Here is a 24,527-nt window from a genome sequence, read left to right on the forward strand (position 1 = left end):
AGATATCATTGCATTCTAGTCAGAATGGCAATTATCAAGAATACAGAAAATAATAAGTGTTGACAAGGATGTGGGGGAAAAGGTACACTCAGACATTTTGGTGGGATTGCAAATTAGTGCAATCATTCTGGAAAGCAGGATGGAGATTTTTCAAAAAACTAAAAATAGAATCATCTTATGACCCAGATATCCCACTCCTTGGTATGTACCCAAAAGTCTAAAATCAGAATACTGTAGTGATATAGCCACATCAATGTTTATAGCAGCACAATTCACAATAACAAGCTATGGAACCGACCAAGGTGCCCTTCAACAGATGAATGGATCAAGAAAATGTGATATATATATATATATATATATATATATATATATATATACACACACACACACACACATTGTATATATACACACACATATTGTATATATATACACACACACACACACATACACACACACATACATACACACATACATACAGTGGAGTATTACTAAATCATAAAGAAGAATAAAATTATGGCATTTGTTGGTAAATAGATGGAACTGGAGAACATCATGTTCAGTGAAATAAGCCAGGCTCAGAAAGCCAGAGGTCCAATGTTTTCTCTGATATGCAGAAGCTAGTCTAAAATAAGTGGGAGAGGAGAGAAAGAGAGAGGGAGAGAAAGGAAAAGGGAAAAAAGATTTCATCAAAATAGAAGAAAAATCAGTGGACTAGATGAAGAGGACTGATGAGGAGGGAGAAGGGATGGGATAAATGAAGAACAGAGGGATGAATCTGACCTATCTTCCATATGTACATATATGAATAAACCACAGTGAATCTCAACATCATGTACATTTACTATATACTATCTAAAATAAATAAGCAAATGAAAGCAAATAGCAGAAAGATCAGTAAAAGATTAGTAAAGTAGAAGGAAAAAACAGAGAGAGGGAGGAGGAGAGGGAAAGAGGGAAGTGGTAAGAACTGAATTAGAGAAAGTTATATTCCCTATTTTTAAAATTATGTCAAAATGAATCTTCATGTTATATATATATAAAAAAGAAACAATAGAAAAAATAAAATTGAGATTTTTTAAAAGAAAAACAGCATGGATAAAAATCAGTAGATGGGGTAGAGAGAGAAGATGTGAGGGAAGGGGAGGGAGGATAATAGGGGATAGGAAAGGTAGCAGAATACAACAGTTACTAATAGGGCATTATGTAAAATTGTGGATGTGTAACCAACGTGATTCTGCAATCTGCATTTGGGGTAAAAATTGGGAGTTCATAACCCACTTCAATCTAATGTATGAAATATGATATGTCAAGAGCTTTATAATGTTGTGAACAACCAATAAAAAAATAAAATAAAAAAAAAGAAAAACAGCATGGTTCTGGCTCAAAACAGATACCTATACCTATGGAACAGAATAGGTATATGGAGGACATTATATTTAGTGAAATAAGCCAGACACTTTAAGACAATTACTGTCTTTTAGATTCACATGTGGAATCTCAAAAAGTTGAACTCATGGAAACAGAGAGTAGAATAGTGGTTACTAGGGACTAGAAATGTAGGGAACAAATAGGTGCTGTTTAAAGGATACAAAGTTTCAATTAGATAAGTAGAATAGATTCTTGAGATTTATTGCACAGCATGGTATTTAGGATCAATAATATGATATAGTATACTTAAAATTACTGAGTAATTTTTTATTTGTTCTATTTAGTCATACATGACAGTAGAATGCATTTTGATGTATCATACCTAGGGTAATAATGTTTGATTTATACTAATACCTTTCCTACCTCCACATCCTCTCTCCTCCCCTCCCTTCATTCCCCTCTACCTAAAGTAACCCTATTTTTCCCTAGCTCACCCCCTTATTGTGAATTAGCATCCACACATCAGAGAAAACATTTGGCCTTTGGTGTTTTGAGATTGGCTTATTTCACTTAACATGTTATTCTCTGGCCCCATCTATTTTCTGGCAAATGCCATAATTTGAGAGAGTAGTTTTTAAATGTTATCACAAAGATGTTAAGTATGCAAGGTGATGGACTTGATAATTACCTTTATTGATTTGCTAATTAGCTTGATTTACTCTTTCCACAAGGTACACATTTACCAAAACATGTTGCACACCATAAATATGTACAATTTGACATTTGTCGATTTAAAAAATTTTTCAAAAAATTATTATTATTTTTTTTATGTACCAGGAATTGAACCCAGAGGTGCTTAGCCATTCAGCTATATCCTTTTCCCTTTTTTGCTAAGTTGATTGGGCCTTGCTAAGTTAATGATGCTTGTCTCAAACTTCTGATTCTCCTACCATAGGCTTCCCAAGTTGCTGAGATTACAAGCATGTGCCACCATGCCCAGCTTCAGTTAAATTTAAAGTGAATAAAAAAAAATACTAGATCTAGGCCCTAAGTGGGCTCAATTGTTATTGCTTCAGTGAAAAAGAGCTAGAAAACATATTTCCTATTCAAAGATAGTGTCATGGGTCATTGATGGGACATTCTTTATCTTCCTTTATTTTATATTTATGTTTAAATCCCATCATTCTTCTTGTAAGAAAGTGCTAAAATCTGTCCTAAGTCTAACTTTCTTGTAAGTTAGTGATAAGATTGGGACAGGATTCTTAAACTCAAAATCCTGTTAAGTCCAAACAGCAGACATATTCGCAATGAGTGGATTAGTCAAAGGAGAAAGGAGCTTTGGCAAATGGAAGTGCTCAGGGGCCATTTAAAATGGTATCAGATACTTTTTAGTTTGATTTGACTTCTACCTTCTGGCAATGCTGGTGTTGCCAATCTGTTTTCCAGGCAACAATGAACATTTGAATCTCCATGTTGTTTCCTAATTTTAAAGTGCTAAAAAGTAAACATTTTCTCTTTTAAAATACAGTGAAGCCAAATAAAGTGCATTTCTGATTATTTGGCTTATAAGTTGCCAGTTAGCCACCTTTGGTTTAATCAGAGATGAATTTTATAATGAACTAGTTTCCAAAGTTCTAATTAGTGGCCCATGCAGAATGAAGTGGTCCGTTGTTATAGTTAGAGCTTCATCCCGGGGTTTCATAAATTGACTTCCAGGCCACTCACATATAATCAAATCAAGCCTTTATTGAAGCACATTGGTGGTGACTGACCAGAACATAAAGCTGTTCCCCTGATCAGCCCTGAACAATTGCAAGGGTACTCCTTATAAGCCTGAAAACCGCAAAAGGGATGTTTGGGGGTCTAGCCAATGCAAGCAAGCCAGGTTACAGAAGCAGGAGAGAGCAGTCAGGTAGCAGGTAGCTTAGCCAATCATAATTAGCCCAGTTACCCCCAGTTACAGAAATGCAGCCCCATTACCTTCATTACAGAAACAATGCCCCATTAGGTAGTTTCGTGTTCTTAAAGGTTTCTATAGCAAAGGAAAAAGAACATCTTGCCCTGGTCATGGCCCTTCTACTTGGCATGGTTGTTTTACAAAATGGAGTCACAAAACAAAATAAAGGGCTGGGGATGTGGCTCAAGAGGTAGTGTGCTCACCTGGCATGCGAGCAGCCTGGGTTTGATCCTCAGCACCACATACAAAGACGTTGTTTCCACTGAAAACTAAAAAATAAATATTAAAATTCTCTCTCTCTCTCTCTCTCTCTCTCTCTCTCTCTCTCTCTCTCTGCCTCTCTCTTTAAAAAAAATGGAGTCACTTTTGCTTTTACTATTACACTCTGACCATATTTATTATTTTTTTTTTTTCTTTTTTTTTTAGTTCTCGGCGGACACAACATCTTTGTTGGTATGTGGTGCTGAGGATCGAACCCGGGCTGCACGCATGCCAGGCATGGCGCGCTACCGCTTGAGCCACATCCCCAGCCCCACACTCTGACCATATACAGAAGTATCTCTGGTGATTGTAGCAGCTCTAAGAGTTAGTATAAATACCATCCCTCCCCACCATGCTCATAACTGCTTTAATGTAGTTATCCCCTAGATCTGAAGGTTCTGCATCCACAGATTCCACCAACTGTGGATTGAAAATATTTAAAAAATGCCTTTGTGTCTGTATTTTAAAAATGCCTATGTCTTTTCTTGTCATTTCCCCCCCAAATACTGCAGTATATGGTTGAGAATGTAGAGTGCTTGTCTAGAATTCAGTGGGCCCCAAATTTAATCCCTAGCACTTCAAAAATAAGCATGCAAACAAACAACAGCAACAATAATAAAAACCCAGCATAATGACTACTTATAGTATTTACATTATATTAGGTATTATAAGTAATATAGAGAGATGATTTAATGTATATAGGATGATTTATGTGGGTTATATGCAAATATTAGGTTTTATATAAGGAACTTGAGCATTTTTGGATTTTGGTATCCTTGTGGAGTGGGTGTGCTTGTAGAACTAATACCCTAAGGTTCCAGGAGAGGCAACTGTGTATTGTTTTTGCACCATATCTAAGCTAAGAGGTTTAACATGGCTTTTATCCTGTTATATTATAATTACTCAAGGAGCTTTTAGAAACATCAGTGTTCAGCTCACTCTATTATAGGCCAAGTAGATGATAATTTAGAGTAATCCCTTTCCAGATCCCGAATGACCATTGTACCCTAAGAAGAGTCCACAGAGATCTGCCTGTCAACATGAGGATTCTCCCAGGTAACATGCCAGGCTCAGGAAATTAGGGTTCCCTCCCTTGCTACCCTGGAAGTTTTATGGCCAAAAGAGCCACATGAAGTGGTCAAGTAGACTGTCTCTTTGTTGTTGTTGTTAAAATTTTAAATTTATTTTAATTAGCTATACATGACAGTAGAATGAATGCATTTATGTACTTTGATATATTATACATAGATAGGGTATAATTTCTCATTTTTCTGATTGTACATGTTGAAGAATCACATTGGTCAAGTAGTTGTATATGTACACAAGGTAATAATGTCTGTTTTACTATACTTCCTATCCCCATATCCCCTCCCTCCCCTCTCTTCACTCTTCTCTAACTAATCTAAGATAACTCCATTCTTCCCTAGTGATCCCCCCGTACCACCCCTTGATGTGAATTAGCATCCACATATCAGAGAAAACATTCAGCCTTTGGTTTTTTGGAATTGGCTTATTTCACTTAGCATGATATTCTCCAACTCCATCCATTTAACTGCAAATGCCATAATTTTATTTTCTCTCTCTCTCTCTCTCTCTCTCTCTCTCTCTCTCTCTCTATCTCTATCTGTCTCTGTCTCTCTCTCTTTTTATGGTTCTCGGGATCAAACTCAGGGCCTTGTGCATGTGAGGCAAGCAGGCAAGCACAACTGAACTATATCCCCAGCCACTTATTCTCTTTTAATGCTGAGTAATATTTTATTGTGTATATATACCACAGTTTCTTTATCCATTCATCTACTGAAGAGCCTCTAGGTTTGTTCTACAGTTTAGCTATTGTGAATTGTGCTGCAATAAACATTGATGTGGCTGTGTCCTTGTAGTATGCTGTTTTAAGTCTTTTGGGTATAGACTGAGGAGTGGCATAGCTCGGTCAAAAGGTGGTTCTATTCCCAGTTTTTCAAGGAATCTCCATACTGCTTTCCATATTGGCTGTATCATTTTGCAGTCCCACCAGCAATGTGTGAGTGTGCCTCCCCCCCCCCATCCTTGTCAACACTTACTGTTATTTCTGTTCTTAATAGCTGGATTCTGACTGGAGTGAGATGAAATCTTAGAGTCATTTTGATTTATATTTCTCTATTAGCTAGAGATATTGAACATTTTTTCATATATTTGTTGATCAATTGTATTTCTTCTTCTGTGAAGTGTCTGTTCAGTGCCTTAGCCTATTTATTAATTGGGTTATTTATTTATTTTTGGTGTTAAGTTTTTTGAGTACTTTGTATCTCCTAGAGATTAATGCTTTATTGGAGATTCATGTGATAAAGATTTTCTCCCCATCTGTAGGCTCTCTATTCATACTATTGATTGTTTCTTTTGCTGAGAAGAAGCTTTTTTTTTTTTTATAATATTTTTTAGTTGTTGATGGACCTTTAGTTTATTTACTTATTTATGTGTGGTGCTGAGAATTGAACCCAGTGCCTCACACATGCAAGCCAAGGGCTACAACTCCAACCCTGAGAAGAAGCTTATTAATTTGAATCCATCTCATTTATTGATTCTTGATTTTACTTCTTGTGCTTTAGAGGTATTGTTGAGGAAGTCATGTCCTAGGCCAACTTTTTTTTTTTTTTAAATAGGCACAAAGTCTCTGTTCTAGTGCCTAAGTCTGTGATCCACATTAAGTTGAGTTTCATTTTGTTGCATGTGATTTTCCATTTTTTCCCCAGCACCATTTGTTGAATAGGCTATCTTTTCTCCTGGGAATGTTTTTGGCACCTTTGTCTGGTATGAGATAAATGTATTTATGTAGGTTAATCTCTGTGTCTTCTATTCTGTACCATTGGTATATGTGTCTGTTTTGGTGCTAATACCATGTCATTTTTGTTATTATAGCTCTGTAGTATAGTTTAAGGTCTGGTATTGTGATGCCTCCTGCTTTACTTTTCTTGCTAAGGATTGCTTTGGCTATTCTTGGTCTCTTATTTTTCCAAATGAATTTCAAGATTGCTTTTTCTATTTTGATGAGGTATGATGTCAGAATTTTAATAGTAAGTTCATTCAAATTGAATAATGTCTTTGGCAGTATGGACATTTTGACAATATTCATTCTGCCTATCCAGGAGCATGGGAAATTCTTTTATGTTCTAAGGTCTTCTTCAACTTCTTTCTCTAATGTTCTGTATTTTTTTTTTTTTTTGTAGAGGTGTTTCACCTTTTTTGTTAGATTGATTTTCAAGTATTTTATTTTATTTTTTTTGACCACTTAGAAGACAGAACCTCAGGCAATGAATACAAAATATATAATCTTGGAAAATAGATTTGACTATGCAGATAAGATGATAATAAACCATGGATGGAACATCCAAGAGTTATGGGATAACATGAAAAGCCCAAATGTAAGAGTTATTGAAATAGATGAAAGAAAAAAGATACAAACCAAAGAAATGCACAATCTTTTTAATGATATAATATCAGAAAATTTCCTAACCTAAAGAATGAAATGGAAAATCAAATACAAGAGGATTACAGGACCCCCAAATGTACAAAATTACATCAGGCCCACACCAAGACACAGTATAATGAGAATGACTAACACAGAGAATAAAGATAAAATCTTAAAGGCTGTGAGAGAAAAAAAAAATTAAATTACATATAGGGGGAAACCAATTCAGATCTCAACTGATTTCTCAACCCAGACCCTCAAAGATAGGAGGTCCTGGAATAATACATTTCAAGCTCTGAAAGAAAATGGATGTCAAACAAGAATTTTATACCCAGCAAAATTAAGTTTCAATTTGAAGATGAAATAAGAGCATTCCATGATAAAAAAAATTAAAATAATTCACATCTAGAAAGCCTGTACTACAGAACATTCTCAACAAAATATTCCATGAAGATGAAGTAAAACAAACAAACAAAAAAGTGAAAACCAGCAAAGGGAAGAAATACACTAAAAGAATAGTCAACCAAAGGAGAAAATAAGTCAAATTAAAAACCAGAAATAAATCAAAATGACAGGGAATATAAATATTTCAATAATAACCTTGAATGTTAATGACCTAAATTCATCTATCAAAAACATAGACTGGCAAATTGGATTAAAAAACAAGACCCAACACTATGTTGTCTCCAAGAGACTCACCTCATAGGCAAAGACATCCACAGACGAAGGTGAAAGGATGAGAAAAAAACATATCACTCATATGAATTGCATAAACAAGCAGGAATTTCCATCTTCATTTCAGATAAAATGGACTTCAAGCCAAAGTTAATCAGAAGGGACAAAGAAGGACATTTAATACCACTTAAGAAAATTATATATCAGCAAGACATAACAATTGTAAATATGTATGACCCAAATAATGGAGCATATATGTACATCAATCAAACCCTTCTCAATTTCAAGAATCAAATAGATCACAACACAATAATTATGGGTGACTTTAACATACCTCTCTCACTACTGGACAGATCTTCCAAACAAAAACTAAATAAATAAATTATAGAACTAAATAATACAATCAATAATTTATTTATTTTTAATTAGTTTTTAAATTTATATATGACAGTGGAATGCATTACAATTCATATTACACATATAGATCACAAATTTTTCATATCTCTGGTTGTATACAAAGTATATTCACACCAATTTGTGTCTTCATAAGTGTACTTTGGATAGTGATGTCCATCACATTCCACCATCATTTACAATCAATAATTGAGTCTTAACAGGTATATATAAAATTTTTCACCCATATATGATCAAATATACTTTCTTCTTGGCAGCACAGGACTCCTTCTCTAATACAGACCTTATCTTATGCCACAAAGCAACTCTTAGTAAATACAAAAATAAAAAGAGATAATACCCTGCATTCTATCAGATCACAATGAAATAAAATTAGAAATCAGTGATAAAATAAAAACTAGAAACTAATCTAACAAATGGAGACTAAATAATATACGATTAAATGATGAATGGATAGTAGAAGAAATCAAGGATGAAATAAAAAAAATTCTTAGACGTAATAAGAATACCGATACAACATATCAAAATCTCTGGGATACTATGAAGGCAGTACTAAGAGGAAAGTTTACTGCTTTGAGCTCATTTATTAAAAGCATAAAGAGTCATGCCCTGCATGGTGGTACAAGCCTGTAATCCCAGCAGCTTGGGAGCTGAGACAGGAGAATCCCAAATTCAAAGCCAGACTCAGCAAAAAGTGAGGCACTAAACAACTCAGTGAGACCCTGTCTCTAAATAAAATACAAAATAGGCCTGGAGATGTGACTCAGTGGTTGAGTGCTCCTGAGTTCAATCCCTGGTAACCCCTCCCCCCCCAAAAAAAAAAGAAAAAAAAAAAGCAGAGTCAACAAATAAATGACTTAACATTACATCTCAAAGCCAGGAAATAAATGAAATCAGAGCTGAAATCAATGAAACTGAAATGAAAGAAACAGTCAAAAAACTGATAAAACACAAAGTTAGTTCCTTGGAAAAATAAATAAAATAGATAAACCCCTAACCATGCTAATAAAGAGTAAATTTAATTAGTAAAATATATGATGAAGAATAAAATATCACAATGGACATTTCTGAAATATAGAAGATAATTAGAAACTATTTTGAAAATTTATACTCCAATAAAATCAAAAATATCAAAGATATTGCCAAATTTCTAAAGACATATGACCTATCCAAACTGAATGAGGAGGTCATACACTATTTAAACAGATCAATTTCAAGTAATAAAGTAGAAAATGCCATCAAAAACCTACCAAGCAAGAAAAGCCCAGGTCCAGAGGGATTCTCAGCCAAGTTCTATGAGACCTTCAAAGAATAATTAACAATACTCCTCAAAGTATTCCATGCAATAGAAAAGGAGATAATCCTTTCAAACTCATTCAGTGAGGCTAATATCACCTTCATACCAAAACCAGACCAAGACACATCAAGAAAAGAAAACTTCAGACCAATAACCCTGATGAACATAGATGCAAAATTTCTCAATAAAATTATGGTGAAGCATATACAAAATTGTGCACCATGATAGTGCACCATGATCAAGTGGGGTTCATCCCAGGGATACAGGGTTGGTTCAATACTTGGAAATCAATAAATGTGATTCATCATATCAATATATTTAAAAACAAGCATCATATGATTATCTCAATAGATGTAGAAAAAGCATTTGGGAAAATACAACACCCCTTCATGTTCAAAACACTAGAAAAACTAGGGATATTAGGAACATACCTCAACATTGTAAAAGCTGTATATGCTAAACCCAAGGCCAGCATCATTCTAAATGGAGAAAAATTGAAAACACTCCCTCTAAAAACTGGAACAAGACAAGGATGCCCTCTTTCAACACTTTTATTCAACTCTAGCCAGAGTAATTAGAAGAAAGAAATTAAAGGATACAAATAGGTAAATAAGAACTCGAACTATCACTATTTGCTGATGATATGATTTTATATCTAGAAGATCCAAAAAATTCCACCAGAAAACTTCTAGAACTAATAAATGAATTCAGCAAAGTAACAGGACATAAAATCAAAACCTATAAATCAAACACACTTCTATACATCAGAGATGAATCCACTGAAATTAGACTGTTTTGACCCCAACATTGTGTCTGGAATCCGTGGCTGCAAAAAAGATCATTTGGATTATCTACCAATATGGATGATTGTTGAGAGCCACAGTTTAGTCAGAATGACTCCTAGCATTTTGCTAGAGGGAATGGTTGAAAGGTGACCCTGCTCTGGGATTAGGGAGGCTCTGGGATTAGGGTGGATCCTGCTGGGATTAGGGTGGATCCTGCTGCCTCTGTCGCCCGCTACTTTGGAGTTCCAGTTGAGTTCTCAGGGGGTTCTGAGAGAATTGGTGCGTGGAGCCCGGTGGAGGCAGTGTGTTCCCGGCAAGTGTGTGTAGAGTGCCGGTGAGAGTTCGGGAATAAAGGTTGCTGTTTGAACCTACCGGGCTGTGTGGCGGCTTGGTTATTTTGTGCCAAGCCAGACTGAGGCAGATGATTGTAACTGTCTATGATATTGTAAATACTCTGTACTCAAAAGATAAGGCCACATGAATGAGGAACTGGTGTGTCCTCACATGCAGATAAAAACTATGTGAAAAGTGAACTTGACTTGTTGACATGACTCTTAAGAGATATGCATTTGTTTCTGAGGCCACTAATCAAGGTGACCAGCCTCTGTCACTTCTTTTATTTCCATGGGAGATCTGGTTTTAAAATTGAGTTTGAAATTGTTCTTTTCCCTTATTCTTCCCTTGGGAGAGCTTTTGACTTCAAGCTGTTTCTGCTCTCAACTCTGTTAAGTTCCTGGTTTAAAAAACCAGAGAAGAATGATCTCCTATCTTAAATGCAAAAGTGGGACAGAGAGGAATCAGTAACATGCAAATTTCTAGGAAGTTCTTAGATGATAAATTATGGTCACCTATGTTTAAAAAATATGGGGATTTTAAGAAACTTTCCCAGAGTCATCTACTAAGTAGTATCCAGGATTTGAACCAGATAATATGGCTGTAGACCTTGAATTTTTAATACCTCAAGTGCATCTCTCTTTCAGAAAATCTCAAGTGCCTATTATCCATTAGGCATGCCAAGTTCTGGAACACAGAGGTAAATGGTGACTACATCCTTGAATTTTTATGACTAGTAAATTAAGTAATGCATGCAAAAGTTTTTGTGTCTGTAATGATTCCTGTCTCCTGGTATTCACACTTTTGCAAAGTGCCCTCCAACAGTGAGCCAGGGGTACTAGTATGATATTGTGGAATGATGGTGTGTGATTTCCAAGAGTAGGTTATACATGATATTCTGTCTTGCTCTCTTGAGTTGCTTGCTCTGCCAGCTACTGCCATGTCATAAGAACACTTGAATAGCCCTAGGAAAAGGTCCATGTATCGAGGCTTGAGGTCTTGTGTCAGAAGCAATATGGAACTGAAGCCTCTTGCCAACAGCTAAGTTGCAAAAGAATCTGTTAGGTCGGTGGCGGCGACTTGGTGGTGACTTAGTGGCAACTTAGAACAAAGCAGCCTGCACCGGAAAAGAACATCAATCAGATGCCGGTGGAAATGCCTGTCAATCAGCCAGATCTCCTGACTAACGCCTGTCAATCAGCAGGACCCCCCTGGCCAATCCTGGAGTTCAGCCAACTCCCCTGACCAACTTCAAGGGGGCAAGGGACCCTAGAATCACCTTTTCCTGTCACAAGCCCTTCCCTTCTTGCTGTAAGCCCCATAAAAGTCCAGTCCAGTCGAGCTTCCATGAGGTTTCTCCTCAGACCCTTCCCCTGTCCCCTCTGTGGGTCTAATTGAGTTCCGCCCAGGAGTGATATCTCAATAAAGCCTCCCCCGCCTGATCTGACAGAATCTTTTAGCCTTTTAAAATTCTTCAGATGAGTAAGCCAATATTTTGAGAGTAACCTCATGGAGACCCTTGAGTAGAACCACCTGGTTAAATCTAAAATTATGAAATAATGACTTATTGTTGTTTTAAGCCACTATGTTTTGGAATAATTTTTTAATGTAATTATAGATAACTACATTTTCCTATTGAATTAAGATAGCTTTCAAGGGTAAATGTGCCCAGCAGGGTCTACAGTTTCAGAGATTCAGTCCCAGGTTGGCAGACTTCACTGCTCTGGACCCAGGTTGAGGCAGGCAGAAGAAGGGTGGAGGAAAGCTACTCAGCTCATGACAGGCAGGAAACAAAGAGAAAAAGCAGGGACTCCAGGGACAAAACGAATGATACTGAAAGGGTAAAGTTTCTAAGCTGCAAAGCCTGAGTTAAAATGTAAAGGACCAGGCATTGTAAAGTTTCTAAGCTGCAAGGCCTGAGTTAAAAAGTGAAGGACCAGGTATTGTTAAGTTCCCCTGCTACACCCAGAACCTGAAATTCCTGAGGCAGTTAAGACAACGCCCTACTGGCCATTTAGCTGATTAATAGCCTAGGGCCCTGTGCAGCTTGTCACATAGGCATACAGGGCCTGAACCAATCAGTTTGAATGTGCACCCCGCTTAGGAGTGACCAATCACCCTCAACCGACCTGTTCCCACCGATGAATGTACTAATCAAGTTTAAGAGTTATTGTTTGATTTTCCCGAGCCTCATGATGATTTGTCCTGATGTATGCAAAGCCTCTGCCCTCCCCAAAAAGTGTACTTAAACACTGCTTGACCTCTGCTCAGGGCTCTTTGCTGCTCTCCCTTCTTGAGTCAGCTGGGACCCCCAGCGCGCTGGAATGGAATGGATCCTCAACAAATCCCCTTCTGCAATTGCATGAGCAGTATCTTGGTGGTCTCTTCCTCTGACACTTTGCCGGACCCTTACAATACCAGTAAATATCATGCATTAATTTTCAAGTGCTACTGTTATATAATACCATAGACTGGGTATCTTAAACAACAAAAAGTGATTTTATCATAATTCTGGAGGTTAGGATTTAAGGTCAAGGTATTGCAATGGCTTCTTCTGAGGCCTTGGCTTGTGTATGGGCATCTTCTTGCTGTGTTCTTACATGATCTTTCTTCTTGTGTCCTAATTTCCTCTTCTTACAAAGGATAACAGTCATATTGGATTAGGGCTCACCTATAGGACCTCATTTTACATTAATCACCTTTTCAAAGGTCCTATCTGTAAATAAAATCACACTTTGAGACTACTGTGGGGTTACAGGTTAACATCTGAACATATTGGGTAGGCATTGTTTAGCCTTTCACACATCTTTACCAGCATTGAATGTAGAGTATTTAGCTGGAAAAAAATTCAATAATATAAACTATGTGTGACTGGCCTAATTATTTACTTTAAGATTTAAGCACTTTTTTTACCATAATAAATCACATTTCCTTAAGAAGAGTGAATTCTTGGGTTTGGGGATGTGGCTCAAGCAGTAGCGCGTTCGCCTGGCATGCGTGCGGCCCGGGTTCGATCCTCAGCACCACATAAAAACAAGTTGTGTCCGCCGAAAACTGAAAAATAAATATTAAAAACTCTCTCTCTCTCTCTCTCTTAAAAAAAAGAAGAAGAATGAATTCTTATACATCTAGCTTGATCAATAGGAGTCTTGCTGCTTCCAATGCTTAATTTTATTGATTTTCAGAGAATAAAAGCAAAGATGAATGAGTACATTTGAGAATAACCTCATGGAGACCCTTGAGTTAGAACCACCTGGTTAAATCTAAAACTATGATATAATGACTTATTGTTGTTTTAAGTCACTATGTTTTAGAATATTTTTTTAAAGTAATAATAGATAACTACAATTTCCTACTGAATCAAACTGGCTCATGTTGCACTGAATGAGCAAAAGTACTTTCTAGTGTTGAATGTTGCTAAAGAGTGAACTGTAAATCATTTCTGTCTAGTCAGGATCACCATCATCTAAGTGAGACACTCAACATTCAAAATACTGAGCAGTGCTATCACACATGGTACCTTGGTATCTGAGAGTGTACTTAATATGATGATCATTCAAAAAGGTGTGTTCATCAGCTTTCATCACTGTAACCAAAATACCTGAAAAGAAGAATTTAGAGGAGGAAAAGTTTATTTTGGGTCTACAATTTCAGAGGTTCAGTCCCTGGTTGGCAGACTTCATTGCTCTGGGCCCAGGTTGAGACAGAACACCATGGCAGAAGGTGGTGGTGAAGGAAAGCTACTCAGCTCATGATAGCCAGGAAACAAAGAGAAAAAGCAGGGGCTCCAGGGACAAAATATAAAATGTGGTGAGCCACTTCTGCCGCTTCTGCAGACTATGGTCGCCATTACAAGATGGCGCTGGCTCTGCTGTGGTCTGTGACAAACAACTCCTTATTTGGGAGAGTTGGTGCATGGTTTTTCAACACCCTATGAGAAAGTTCCACGTGGCAGCTTCACATTGGGGCTTGAAATGCTTTATTAAGGCTGGGAGGGGCATCCGAGAGGATTAGAAGAAATATCAAGGGCCTGAATAAACTGCTGAAAGAAGATTCCTGAGTTGCGTCTGCCTTGCGGGCAAGGGGTCGCGACAAGTGGTGCCGAAACCCGGGAACCAGAACTCTCAGCAGTCAGGGGTGGTGCACGGGTTAGTCCCAGGTGAGTGGGATCCGCGATCAAAGTGAGGTTAGTCCCAGGTAAGTGGGATCCGCGATCAAAGCGGGGGCAGCTCCTCTGTAAAGAAAGAGAGAGCGTTACATTTTATTGCAGCTGCACTGTGTACTTTCGCTTTTACTTTCACTTTTGTTTTTTGTGCTTCTTTTGTTGTGTCATGGGTGCCGCATCTTCAAGTCCGCTTCTCCTGGCCCTAGATGGCCTGTTATGTTCCATGGGACTAGAAGTGAAACGTAGTACTTTACAGAGATTTTTACAGAAGACGGATATTGCTGCACCGTGGTTCGCATTTTCGGGCAGCCTTACTATACCTAGCTGGGATAAATTAGGCAAAGATCTTGACTTTGCTTCTGAGCAGGGCATATTAGAGGGTGGGGTGATACCCCTTTGGAAGATGGTCCGCAGTTGCCTCACAGATGGCAGATGTCAGGAAGCACTTACTAAAGGACAGGAAGTTCTAGAGCAATTACATGAGGAAAAGTCAGAGACGGCAGGAAGTGAGGTATCTCAGAAGGATGGGAGTGTGCGGAGCGTGAAACAGGGGAGGAGACGATTGTATCCAGATCTCAATGCGCTGCGCACACCCCCATGGGAAAGTGGGTCAGAGGAAGAGGAGGATGAGGAGGAAGAGCTCGGGAGGCTGTCTCGTCAGCTAGAGAGTTTAGCTATAGGATAAGGGAACAGAAATAAACAGGGGCTCAAGAAAAGCGATCCTCCAGATCCACCGCCGTACGGTGGGGGTGTTTCAGGGAGAGCTTTCCATGCTCAAACATGGAGGGCTGTTAACGCTGAGATAGTTCTTGCTTATCCAGTTTTTCAGGATGATAATAGGGGAAGATTCCATGAACCCTTAGATTTCAAAATTGTGAAGACCCTGGTGGAGTCTGTGCGCACTTATGGGGTGGACGCCGCCTTCACACTAACTCTAGCTTCACACTAACACACTAACACTAGCCCTCTGATTGGGCTCGCCTTGTTCGGGCTTGTGTTTCCCCGGGTAAATATTTGGACTGGAGAGCATTTGTGCTAGAGAGTGCAGTAGAGCAGGCCGCCCAAAACCATGCGGCAGGACACCCCCATTGGGATAAGGATATGCTTTTGGGGCAAGGTAGATTTGCTAATCAACAGACAGGATTTCCTCTTGAGGCATATGATCAAATTAACTTTATTTGCATTCGGGCATGGAAATCACTTCCAAATAGAGGAGAGGTGTCTGGTAATTTGACCAAGATTCTACAAGGCCCTACAGAACCCTTTTCAGATTTTGTAGCAAGGATGGTGGATGCCGCTGGAAAGATTTTTGGGGATCCTGATAGAGCCATGCCCCTTATCAAGCAATTGGTCTTTGAGCAATGCACCAAGGAATGTAAAGCAGCAATCACTCTTATAAAAATAAGGGCATAGAAGCATGGATGAAGGTGTGTAGAGAGATTGGAGGACCTTTAACTAATGCAGGTCTTGCAGCTGCTGTCCTTCGGATTGCAAAAGGTGGCGGTCCTGGTGCCGGAACATGCTTCCATTGTGGTCAACCCGGTCATTTCAAACGTGAATGTCCCAAAAAAGACAATTTTACTGGACCTCCTCACAGTGGCCCTTCCAATGGCCCTCGTCAACCGGGGCTGTGTCCAAAATGCAAAAAAGGGAAGCATTGGGCAAAAGAGTGTAGATCAGTGAGGGACATCCATGGACAGCCTATTTCAGCTGGGCCAAAAAACGGCCGAAGGGGCCCCTGACCCCAGGGCCCACAAATATATGGGGCAGTGGAGAATGTCACACCTGACCCGAGACATGGCCATCTCTACGCCATCCCATGAGACGCGGAGAGCCACTACATGTGCCGTGGGATTGGACCTCTGTTCCACCTCCAGACTCGTGTTAACACCTAAGATGGGAGTCCAATTGGTGGAAACTGAGTTCAAAGGGCCTTTACCACCTGGCACTGTAGGTTTGCTAATTGGACGTGCATCCTCTATCCTACAAGGTCTTCATGTTTTCCCTGGAGTCATAAGCCCTGATACTGTAGGGATAGTAAAGGTTATGGAGGAAGCTCCAAGGGGCATTGTGTCTCTCCCCAGGGGATCGGATTGCTCAATTGCTAATTTTGCCTAGCTTACATAACCAGTTCCCTGCTGACTCAAGGTCACGAATGGGAAGTGAGATTGGTACCACCGGAGGGAATTGTGCCTATTTGTCACTGGATATGAGCAATCGCCCCACTTTGGAATTAAGCATAGAAGGTAAATCTATTGTGGGATTACTGGATACAGGAGCAGACCGTAGTATCATAGCCCTTAAGGACTGGTCTAAGGGATGGCCAGTGTAGACTTCTGATCAATCCTTGAGGGGACTTGGATATGCCCAAGCCCCTCAAATCAGCTGTAGACATCTATCTTGGAAGGACCCGGAAGGACACAATGGTACCTTTCAGCCTTATGTACTTGATTTACCCATCTCTTTATGGGGCCGTGATCTGATGAAAGACATGGGGTTCACTCTTAGTAATGACTATTCCCCAGTGTCTCAACAAATTATGCAAAATATGGGGTATAGGCCAGGTCTAGGACTAGGAAAACACCTACAGGGGCGTAGGCATCCTGTGCAAGGTCATCAAAAGCTTAACAGATTTGGTCTGGGTTTTTCCTAGGGGCCACTGGGGCTCAAATACCATTAACATGGCTCACTAAGGAGCCTGTTTGGGTGCCTCAGTGGCCTCTTCCCTCTGCTAAATTGGCAGCAGCCCATGATCTAGTCAAAGAACAACTTGACTTGGGTCACATCCAACCTTCTACTTCTCCATGGAATACTCCCATATTTGTTATTAAGAAAAAATCAGGAAAGTGGCGCCTACTGCATGATCTACGAGCAGTTAATGCTTAAATGCAACTTATGGGGCCTATTGAAAGAGGGCTGCCTCTGCTCTCCTCTGTTCCTCAGGGATGGCATATTATTGCTATTGACATTAAAGACTGTTTCTTTTCTATTCCTTTACATCCTAAAGATTCACAGCGATTTGCCTTCACCCTTCCCTCGTGTAACCATGAGGAACCAGATCAAAGGTTTGAGTGGGTAGTGTTGCCGCAGGGAATGGCTAATAGTCCCATGATGTGCCAGATATATGTGGGGAAGGCACTCGCACCTCTCAGACATAAGTATTCCTCCATCAAGATCATTCATTATATGGATGATGTGTTATTGGCCGCTAAATCAGAGCAGACAGTTAATGAGGCCTATAAAGAACTAGTGAAGCTGTTAGCTCAATATGGACTACATATCGCACCTGAAAAGGTTCAAACGGGGGATTCTATTAGGTATTTGGGAGCGACAATTGGGTATGACAAATTAAAACCACAAAAAATCACCATAAGAACTCAGGACCTCCAAACTCTAAATGATTTTCAAAAACTGCTGAGAGATATTAATTGGATAAGAGGATATTTACATATTTCTAATGTTGTGCTCCAGCCTTTGTATGCTACTCTTAAGGGTGATCCAGATCTTCTTCCCCTCGTAGCCTCACCAAAGAGGCTAGAGCGGCCCTTATAAAAGTAGAAGAAGCTATACAGCATGCTACTCTATGCAGGCTCCAGAGTGATAAACCTTTCCAGTTATGTGTGCTTGCCACTATGCGGCAGCCTACTGGAGTATTGTGGCAAGCTGGGCCTTTACTATGGATCCACCCACATGTATCCCCAGGAAAATCCTTAGAATACTATCCTGATGGTGTTGCAGCGTTAGCACTTAAAGGGATTCAACAAAGCATCCAATTTTTCGGACAATCACCTTCTTCTCTTATTATACCCTATACTAAAGCTCAACTTAATGTTTTGTGTGCTACTCTAGACAACTGGGCTATTCTATGTTGCTCGTTTCAAGGAGATATTGATAATCATTACCCTTCTCATCCATTACTCCATTTTGTTAAAGAACATCCCATCATTTTCCCTAAGGTAACTTCACCCAGTCCAATTCCGGGGGCTGTTAATATTTTTACTGATGGTTCCAAGTCTGGAATGGGAGCTTATGTAATTAATGATTCTCCCCCTGTTCAGCATCAATTTGCTCCTGGAAATCCACAATGGGTGGAACTGCAAATTGTTATTGAGGTTTTTAAACAGTGTTCTTTTCCTTTTAATCTCATTTCAGACTCCATCTATGTGGTACAAGCACTAAAAGTTCTGGAGGCCGTGGGAGCTATTAGTGATGCCCATAATGTATCTGCTTACTTTAATCAGCTTCAACAGCTTATCTGTAGCCGCACTGCTCCTTTTTATCCAATGCACATCCGGGCTCACACCTCTCTTCCTGGTCCGTTATCACAGGGTAATGCCTGTGCAGACTCAGCCACTAGAGGTCAGTGGATCTGCTTGGCTTCCTCCTTAGAGGGGGCTAAATTATTTCACCAGAATTTCCATGTTAATGCTTTAATGCTGCGCAGGCGTTTTTCCATATCAAGAGCGGATGCTCGTCAGATAGTATTACAATGTCCCCATTGTGTCACATTTCTTCATCCCCCTACTTATGGAGTGAACCCACGGGGATTGAAGCCATTGGTTGTCTGGCAAATGGATGTGACACACATACCTGACTTTGGTAACCTCAAGTATGTGCATGTTTCTGTTGATACGTGCTCTGGAGTTATTCATGCTTCTGCTTTATCAGGAGAAAAGGCACGTAATGTTATTACTCATTGCCTAGAGGCATGGGCAGCATGGGGTGCTCCTACATCCCTTAAGACTGATAATGGACCTGCTTATACTGGCAGACAATTTACATCCTTTTGTTCTACTATGGGAGTGCAACTTACTCATGGTCTGCCTTACAATCCTCAAGGACAAGGCATTGTTGTGCGTGCTCATTGCACCTTAAAGGAAACTTTACAAAAACAAAAAGGGGGAATAGGAGCTGAACACACTCCTAAAGAACGCCTGTCCTTAGCTCTCTTTACCATTAATTTTTTGAATTTGGATATTCATGGTCGCTCTGCGGCCGATAGACATGTGTCCCCTCAGCCCTCTGTGATTGGCTATGTTAAGTGGAAGGATGTTCTTACGGACCAATGGAACGGCCCCGACCCCGTACTGACATGGGTGCAAGGATCTGTATGTGTTTTTCCCCAGGATCGCATGGAACCGTTGTGGGTCCCTGAACGCCTGACAAGAAGAGTCTTGACATCAACTAACCAGCAACAAGAGATACCACAGCAATCCCGTGATGAGGATCTTCACTCTGCTATGTGCTCTGGTTCTGGTGCTGGTGCTGATGACACAGACGACACCAATGCAGTGGTGGGCAGTGGCACGGGCATGGCCAATGCCGATGCCGGTTCATGGTAATTCTAGTGTCCTCCCCACTCTTTTTTCTACCTCATGTGAGATGTCTGCTCCCTGTGCCTCTCCTAGAGGGGACATGGAGAGCACTTTTAATCAATCTCAAGTTAATCTCACAGGAGTTTTTTGTTTCAGCCTTGGAAACGCTAATTGCATCAGCCTTAAGACCAAAAATTTGACTAACTGGGAGGACCCATTGCGGTCCAGTCAGGTCTCAGGGAGCATTATCAGTGCCGTACTGAGCCAAGTAGTTTCGGGGAAGCAATCAGGCTCAGGGACCCCCGCAAATAGCTCTGCTTTAAACATAACTACCTTGGCTATTATCTCCGAGGTACTAATCCCAGTGCCTCCTTCTTCTAATAATAATTATAATGCCACTCATTTCAAGGCCTCTCCTTACTGTACCCCTAATCTTGGTTTCCCCCCAACATTTACGCCTTGTCAGGATCATTCTTGGGAGAAACATCAAGTTGCTAAAGGTTTCTCCCTTTCCCCCTCTCTTAAGAGGTATGTTTATAATTTTAACAACAGTGCCAACTCCTCTACAGGAGTAGGTTGGTCCTGGTTTCAATGGCTGATTGCCAATGAGAAGGGGGCTTCAGCCGATATTTCTGCACTGGCTCAATTACTAGGAGCCAAAAGTTGGCTGGCTAATGTTTCTGGCACTGTTAGGGAAAGTGAACGAGGTAATAGACTTACATCTGTTTCGTTCAACTCTCTGTTATATAATGCCACATTGCCCCCTGCAATGGTCTGTGTCCAATCCCCGTTCCTGTTCCTTTTGGCTAATGACACCTCGTCGGGGATGCTGGATTGTTCTAATGTTACCTGTCTCTTATCTGAGTGTTGGAATGGTTCTTGGACTGTAGCAGTGGTTATGAAAATTCCAACTTTTGTCCCAATCCCAGTCACTGCGGACCCGGATAAATTTCCTATTGTTGAGCTACTTAGAGTCCTCAGAGATTTTGGAATTACAGCAGCTATAGTGACAGCCGTGGCGGTATCTGCTGCTGCAGCGGTTACGGCCGGAGTGGCCATGGCCAGTCAAGTACAAACTGCTGCCACCATTAATCAAGTTGTTCAACAAACTTCCACCATACTTGAATCCCAAAATACTATTAATCAACATATTTTGTCAGGGATTTTAGCTGCCAACCAAAGAATAGATTTACTCCAAGCTCAGGTAGAAGAATTGGCTGACTTGGTGCTTTTGGGTTGTGTTGACCAACGTGCACATTTATGCATAACATCTGTCAGATTTAATGATTCCAGGAATGCATCCCGCATCATTGGCGAATATCTGGCCGGGAATTGGTCCATGGAAGCGGAAGACATGATCCAGTCTCAACTAACCCAGATAGCTGTCTTGAATAGTACCCGTGTAGATCCCGTGACTTTGGGTCAATTCACCGATTGGATATCTTCTGCTTTTTCCTTTTTTAAAGAGTGGGTGGGGGTAGGCATTTTTGGTGCAATGTGTTGCTTCGGTATGTTTCTCTGCTTGTGGTTTCTCTGTCTCCTCAAGGCCCGCAATGCTCACGATAAGGCTATGATCATACAAGCTCTTGCTGCTTTAGAAAATGGCAACTCGCCACAGGTCTGGCTTGCACATCTTAAACAGTAAACCTTTGACATGGTCGTTGCACCCCAAGTTATTATAACATTGCACTGGGATCGACATGTCTTTCCTCGCTATTCTCTTAGTGTTGGAAAGCCCTTGCACTCTGCCGGTCTTGCTGCCATTGCACGCAGATGGGTTTCCACACTAGTGCTTCTCTATCGCCTTAAAGTCCGTGCCTTTCTTTCAGGATGCTGTCAACTTGTTTGTCGTTGTAAACAGCCACAGTTCAGCCTCAGCTATCCCCCTTCATCCACCATCGTCACGATACAGGATGCGAGGCAAGGCACTGCACTTGAGTGATCCTTGAAGTGGACCTCAAGGAGAGCATGTCCTATTGCATGCGGGTTGGACGTCCACGCCCTGCCCCACGAAAAAAGGCATTGGCTGATATGGCCTCAGATCTGGGGAAGGGCCCTCCTTAGGACTGAGCCATACTATGCAGCCACTTCTGCACAGTGGGATAGGACCTCTACTCTCGCCTGTATTGTTTTAAGAAAACAGAAAGGGGGAACTGTGGTGAGCCGCTTCTGCCGCTTCTGCAGACTATGGTTGCCATTACAAGATGGCGCTGGCTCCGCTGTGGTCTGTGACAAACAACTCCTTATTTGGGAGAGTTGGCGCATGGTTTTTCAACACCCTATGAGAAAGTTCCACGTGGCAGCTTCACATTGGGGCTTGAAATGCTTTATTAAGGCTGGGAGGGGCATCCGAGAGGATTAGAAGAAATATCAAGGGCCTGAATAAACTGCTGAAAGAAGATTCCTGAGTTGCGTCTTCCTTGCGGGCAAGGGGTCGCGACAATAAAACCCAAAGGCATTCCTCCAGTGATCTACTTCCTCTATCCACACCCTATCTACTTTGAGTTAACACCCAGTACCCTAGTTCTGACAAATTATCAAAAGGATGAATCCTTTGATTAGTTTACAGTTTTCATAATACAACCATGAGCTTTTGATGAATACCTCATATCCAAACCATAACAGATGGCATATAGGATCTGAACAGCCAAGATTACTTGAAAAAACTTCTTTATACTTTTTCTCTTAAGTCTTGTTCTTCATCAGTGAAGCAGGTGAGCTCTTGGAATTAAATGAGTTAATCTTGAATGTGTCTCTCCAAAATTTATGTTGGAACTTAAAACCCAATGTGATAGTATTAAGAGGCTGGGCATTTTAGACATTATTAGGCCATGAAGGCTCTGTTCTCAAGGATAGAACAATGCTCTTTGCCCAAAGTTTTAGCCCTTTTTTTTCATTTCTTTTTGGCATGTGAGAACATAGTAACAAGGCATTATCTTGGAAGCAGAGATAAGCCTTTACCAGACACCAGATCTACTATTGTCACAATTTTAGACTTCTTAGCCACCAGAACCATGACAAAGAAATTTCTGTTCTTTGTAAATTACCCAGTCTTAGGTATTTTGTTATAGCAACAAAAATGGACTAAGAGTGAGCTATAATTTCGGGTTCTCTTCTAATTCCTTAGACCCTGCTGCATGAATTGCATTTCAAAAAGTTGACATAGGAAGGTCCCAGGAAATGAAAATATGTGTGAGGTAACCTCATGTGTATGCATGGAGGGAAGTCTAAGAAGAATCACAATTACACTCCATGGTGTAATATGATCCATTCCTGAGTTTCTTGTATCTTTGTAAGTACTAGGAAGGAGGCATTCATATTACCTTACATTCTAGGTACCCCCAGCATCTGCCACAGGATCTAGCACATATAAAATGCTTAACAAGTCTTTGTTTATCTATTGTATTAGGATACTTTCCCATCCTGATTCATATTTCTACTTCCTTTGGGTTATTACCAACTATATAGAAAACCAGCTACAAAGCATAGGCTCCTTATCCAGTGAGCATATTTGACAGGTAATAGCAAAGATATGAAAATCAGAATTCATTTTTGTCCTAATCTGTTTTGGCTCCTTTAAACACTATGTGGGAATACTTCTCTATCCTTCAGTTAGTTAACAGAGTTGACCTAGGAGTAAGAAAGAAGCAAGTATAGCTTATGAATCTTTACCCAGGAGTAAAGGGATAAAAGTATTAGGCCCATCTCTTCAAGAGAAGGTATAAAACTGAATATCTTTGGGATACAATAAAGCTACAAAGTTGTAAGGGCCTTGAGAAGAAGGCAAATGCAGATGTATGACAGATAGACAAGGATTCCCTTGCATATCTCACATGAAACCTGGCTGCTATGCTCTGAATTTGTTGTGTTCCCTCTCTAACTGATGTGTTTTAATCATCATTGTGATGTATTAAGAGGGTAGAAACTTAATCTGATTATGGTGTTTAGAGGTGGATTTGGGGGCAGGTGATTAGAATTATATAAGTTCAACAGGTGGAGCCCTCATGATTTAATACTGGTGACTTTATAAGAAGAGGCAGAGAGACCAGAGGGTACACATGCATGTTTCCTGTCTCTTCCCATGTGATGTCCTGTGCTTCCTTGGGAATCTGTTACCAAGAAGGCCATCACCAGATGTGGCTTCTCAACCTTGGGCCAGAACAGGCAAATAAAGAAACCTCTTTTCTGGAGTACCAGTCAGGAGTATTTATTAGCAACAGAAAATGGACTAATACACCAGCTCTTGCACAGTGTTTTAGTCAGCTTTTTTGGTGCTGCGATTGAAAGACCTGACTGGCACAATTGTAGAGGAAGGACAGTTTATTTGAAGTCTCATGGTTTCAGAGGTCTTAGTCCACAGAAGGCTGGCTCCATTCCTCAGGGCTCCAGGTGAGGCAGGGCATTAGGATGGAAGGGTGTGGCAGAGGGAAACAGCTCACATGGTGATCTGAAAGCAGAGAGAGAGGGTGACTCCTCTCTCGAGATACAAAATGTATACCACATAGCTACATC

This window comes from Urocitellus parryii, chromosome 3 (genome assembly GCF_045843805.1).
Source record: "Urocitellus parryii isolate mUroPar1 chromosome 3, mUroPar1.hap1, whole genome shotgun sequence".
NCBI classification, from domain to species: domain Eukaryota; kingdom Metazoa; phylum Chordata; class Mammalia; order Rodentia; family Sciuridae; genus Urocitellus; species Urocitellus parryii.